This window comes from Balaenoptera physalus, assembly GCF_965194825.1.
Source record: "Balaenoptera physalus genome assembly, chromosome: 20".
Lineage (NCBI taxonomy): Eukaryota > Metazoa > Chordata > Mammalia > Artiodactyla > Balaenopteridae > Balaenoptera > Balaenoptera physalus.
The window spans coordinates 58,590,521-58,596,131 of record NC_138901.1 but is presented as its reverse complement, the minus strand read 5'-3'; the positions used below and the strand labels follow the sequence as shown (position 1 = coordinate 58,596,131).

General features: G+C 40.4%; 1 long non-coding RNA gene across 1 annotated transcript in view; it reads right to left on the bottom strand.

Moving 5' to 3' along the window:
- Positions 1-5,611, bottom strand: part of LOC309650283 — a 490,920-nt gene that overhangs the window by 163,290 nt on the left and 322,019 nt on the right. The gene's annotated exons all lie outside the window — the stretch shown is intronic.

Below are 5,611 nucleotides of genomic sequence, written 5' to 3'. Positions count from 1 at the left end.
CTGAACCAGACTCATTTATTTCCAAAATTATTTATTCTCAAACCCAGTTCTCACCTAGCTATTATTTTTTTAACATTATATATGGCTTTGTGGAACATTCAATATTTGTACCTCCCTCACCACCCAGCATCCCCTTTCCCATCTCCAGCTCCACCACACACACACACAATTATCTTTTACTGGACTTAATTTTATTAAATCTCTCTAGACTGTTACAAATGACTAAGGAAACCACTCACTGAGGTTACCCCTTCAGACAGGACACACTCATGCACCCACTCCACAGGTGGTTACTGAGCATCTACTATGCTCCGGGCACTGCTCTCAGTACTATGGGAATAGCAGTGAACAAAGCATAGTTCCCTCCCTCTGGGAACTTATATTCTGCAAGGAAAGAAAGGCAGTCAACAAATAAGAAGCTGTGTCTACTATATTTAAAATAGATAATCAACAAGAACCTACTGTATAGCACAGGGAACTCGGCTCAGTATTCTGTAATAACCTAAATGGGAAAAGAATTTGAAAAAGAATGGATACTTGTATGGGTATAAATGAATGACTCTGCTGTACACCTGTAACTAACACATCATTGTTAATCAACTATACTCCAACATAAAATTTTTGTAAAAAGATCTACAAAAAAAATAAGAAGCTGTGTAATGTGTCAGATAAGTGCTCATGAGAAATAAAAAAAGTAAGAGGGAGGCAGTTAGTACTTTGTAGAGAGGAGTCAAGCAAGGCCTCTCTAAGAAAAACACATTTGAGCCGAGACCTGAAGGAAGCAAGAGTATTCCAGGCAGAGGGAACAAAAGAAAATGCAAAGGCCCTGAGGCAGGGGCAGTTTGGCATGTCCCAGGGACAGGAAGGAGGCCAGCAGGGCTAGAGGAGAATGAGCAAGATAGTTACGGCATAAGAGAGGAACCTGGGACCCCAGTGATCATGTAGGGCTTCAGGGCCACCTGAGGACCTTTTTCTTCACTCAGAGTGAGATGGGAAATCTTTGGAGTGTTTTGAGCAGAGGAGTGATATTAACACACATTTTAAAAGAATCACTCTGGGGACTTCCCTGGTGGCGCAGTGGTTGAGAATCTGCCTGCCAATGCAGGGGACACAGGTTCGAGCCCTGGTCCTGGAAGATCCCACGTGCCACGGAGCAACTAAGCCCATGCACCACAACTACTAAGCCTGTGCTCTAGAGCCCACAAGCCACAACTACTGAAGCCCTCACACCTAGAGCCCGTCCTCTGCAACAAGAGAAGCCACCGCAATGAGAAGCCTCTGCACCACAAGGGAGAGTAGCCCCCTCTCGCCGCAACTAGAGAAAGCCCGTGCACAGCAAAGAAGACCCAACACAGCCAAAATGAATAAATAAATAAGTCTTTAAAAAAAAAAAAAAAGAATCACTCTGCTGCTTTGAGAATACACTGAAGGGGGCAGAGGTAGAAACTGTGAGACCAGTTAGGAGCCTACTGCAAAATAAAAGATAAAAAATGACAGTGGCTTAGACCAGAGAGATAGGCCCTGGGAGATGACGAGAAGCAGACGGATTCTAGATGTACTGTGAAGGTAGCGCACATAGGGTTTTCTGACAGATTGGATGGATGAGTGGGTGAGAGAGAGAGAGAGAGAGAGAAAGGACTTATGAAAAGAGAAAGAATAAAACAAGAAAGATTTAGTGCAGTATAAAAATGAGGAGTTTGGTATCTAGAAAGAGAGGAAGCAGTAGAACAAAAATGCAATCTAGACAAAAATTGTACTTTATGCACTCCTGTCCCTCTTCCACCTTCTACCATCCACACTCCCTTGCCTCCCAACCCCTATCAGCCTCATTCCTTTACAGTATAAACTGCACAGGCCTCAATCACAAAAATGTCTAAAATTAATAACAGTTTAAAACAAAAAAATTCAAAATACTCTCCTAAATTAAATTTTGGATCAAAGAGGAAACCAAAAGTAGAATCACAAGAACTTCTAGAAGTAGGGCTTCCCTGGTGGCGCAGTGGTTGAGAATCTGCCTGCCAATGCAGGGGCGACAGGTTCGAGCCCTGGTCTGGGAAGATCCCACATGCTGCGGAGCAACTAGGCCCGTGAGCCACAATTACTGAGCCTGCGCGTCTGGAGCCTGTGCTCCGCAACGAGAGAGGCCATGATAGTGAGAGGCCCGTGCACTGCGATGAAGAGTGGCCCCCGCTTGCCACAACTAGAGAAAGCCCTCGCACAGAAACGAAGACCCAACGCAGCCAAAAATAAATAAATAAATAGATAAATTAAAAAAAAAAAAACTTCTAGAAGTAAACATAAGAGTAAATCTTTGTGACCTTGGTTTACACAAAGATTTCTTAGATGCCAACACCAAAAGCACAAGCCATGAGAGAAAAAATTGATAAACTGGATTTCATCAAAATTCAGTTTCTGCACTTTGAAAAACACTGTTAAAGAGAATGAAAGGACAAGCCACCGACTGAGAAAAAGTATTTGCAAATTATACCCCTGATAAAGGACTTGTGTCCAGAATACATATAGAAATCTATATCTTCACTAAAAAGAAAACAAATCACCCAATTTTTAAAGAGCCAAAAGATTTAAACAAACATTTCACCAAAGAAGATATACACAGAGCACATGAAAAATGCTCATCATGAATCATTAGGGGACTAATAATTAAAACATAATGAGATATCACAACACACCTATTACAATGACTAAAAGTCCAAGTGTTGGCCAAGAGGTGGAGGTACTGGACCTCTCACACCGGCTAGTGGTCATGTAAAACAGCATAACCATTTTGGAAAATAGTTTGGCAGCCTCTTAAAAAGTTAAGAAATTACCTATTTGTTCCAGTCGTTCCACTTCTAGGTATTTACTCAAGAGAAATGAAAACATATGTCCACACAAATATTCACAGCATATTTATCTGTACTAGCCCCAAACTGAAAACCACCCAAATGGCCATTAACAGGTGAATGGATAAACACATTGTGGTGAATCCATATAATGTAATACTACAAAATGATAAAAATAAACTATTGGGCTTCCCTGGTGGCGCAGTGGTTAAGAATCCGCCTGCCAATGTAGGGGAAACAGGTTCGAGCCCTGGTCCAGGAAGATCCCACATGCCATGGAGCAACTAAGTCCATGCACCACAACTACTGAGCCTGCGCTCTAGAGCCCGAGAGCCACAACTACTGAAGCCCACACACCTAGAGCCCGTGCTCCACAACAAGAGAAGCCACCGCAACGAGAAGCCCGCACACCGCAACGAAGAGTAGCCTCCGCTCGCCACAACCAGAGAAAAGCCTGCCCGCAGCAACGAAGACCCAACGCAGCCAGAAACAATAAATAAATAAAATAATAAAATAAATTTTTTTTTAAAAATGATAAAAATAAACTATTAACACACAAAAAAACATGGATGGATCTCAAAATAATAATGCTGATGGAAAGTAGCCAGACCAAAAAAGTGTAGACTCTATTATTCTATTTATATAAAATTCTAGGGGAAAAAAATGAATCTATAGTGACTGAAAGCTGACTAGTGGTTGCCTAGGGATAGAGAGGCAGGATTTATGGGAGGCACAGAAGGACAGTAGGATGTATTACAAAGGACCAGGAGAAAACTTTGGGGGTGATGGACATGTTCATTATCTTGATTCAGATGATGGTGTCACAGTGTATACATATGTCAAGACTCTTTAAATATGCACAGTTCGTTATACATCAATTATATCCCCATGAAGCTGTTAAAATTTTTCATTGGGGAAATACTACAATTATAGTGCTTTGGGAAAATAATAATTAGGATACTGTATGTCAAACTTTAAAGCCAGAGTTATAATTTTTGATAGGAATTACATTAAATCTATTTACCAGTTTGGGGAAAATTAGCTTACTTACTATGTTGATTCTTCCAATTCGTGAATAAAGTTATGTTTTTCCATTTATTTAGATCTTCAATTTCTGTCTTCCTTGTTTTACAGTTTCCAGCATACAAGTCCTGTACATGTTTTGTTAGATTTACACCTAAATTCTTTTTCTTTCTTTTTGTTTTTAAGTAATTGTAAATTGTATTGTATTTCTTTTTTTTTTTTTTTTTTTGGCTGCATTGGGCCTTTGTTGCTGCACACAGGCTTTCTCTAGTTGCAGCGAGCGGGGGCTACTCCTCATTGCGATGCGCGGGCTTCTCATTGCGGTGGCTTCTCTTGTTGTGGAGCACGGGCTCTAGGCACGCAGGCTTCAGTAGTTGTGGCTCTCAGGCTCTAGAGCACAGGCTCAGTTGTTGTGGTGCACGACCTGAGTTGCTCCATGGCATGTGGGATCTTCCCGGACCAGGGATCAAACCTGTGTCCCCTGCATTGGCAGGCAGATTTTTAACCACTGCGCCACCAGGGAAGTCCCTGTATTTCTAATTTTGGTGTCCACATGTTCACTGCTAGCATATAGCCTAAAGAAATACAACTGATTTTTGTATGTTTATGTTATACCCTGAAACCCTACTGAACTCACTTCATAGTTCTGAGTTTGGGGGGAAATTCTTTGGGATTTTCTACATCAACAATCATGTATGTCAGAAAACAACCACTTAAGGTGAATCTAAATTAATTAAAATGAAGTCCAAAATTACACAGTAAATTGTGGGGAAAAAGTCTGATTGGGATTTTATCATAAAAATCAAGCCAGAACTACTGAAATAAATTTATTTTCTCTTATACTTCACAAGATTTACGTTATAACTGCATCTCTGTTAATTCTTAGAACAAAGAATGAATCAATATTGGAGTTGGGAGGAAAGGAACATCCTTCTCACAATCTTGTATGATGTGGCACCCTTTATGTTTAACTTTTGCAATGCAATCATAAAGAATGTCCTTTTTTGCAAAAACTGTATGATGTCTTCATTGATATTTTAAGGGTCTTCCTAATCCTTTGATCCTAAACTCACTCCCTTGAAGCACTTACTGGATCATCATTGTCCATGTTCAGAACTTTAATTATTAACTAGTTCAGTGCTGCTGCATCACCCTGGCCAGTGGCTTTGCAAAATTCAAGCAGGTTTCTAATACCACTTTCATCAACTTCATTAAATTCTGAAAATTTTGCAGTATTTGTCATTTTATTTTGCAGTCATGTTGCACTGACTATTGCATATTTACAACACCTGATAATTAGTATGCTCATGTACTAGGGAATAACAAAACTGACTCCATATCAGATCTGTTTCTTTTACTTTAACCTTTGAACTTTATTGTTTTTGCTACAACTTAATGTTGCCTATAGCCTGAAATATACAGGATAGCCAATTCTCAAGGCTCTGGCCTTTTACAGGTGTAACACTTTTCCATTCATAGAGAGATAAAAAGTTGCAGAACAGAGAATAACATTTGTCTTGTTAGAGGTTTACAGGAACACCATGACCTGACCTAAGTGGACAGTGCAAGAACAAAGGATTCCGACACCAAGTTTGCAACAGCTAACAACACTCTCTCCACTTTTAGTATAAAAAAAGCCTGAATTCTACCTCGGGGAAGATGGTTCTAGCCCATCTTACCTGAGGACCCTAGCCCACCATCTTCTCGGTCTGCTGGCTTTCCGAATAAAGTCACTATTCCTTGCC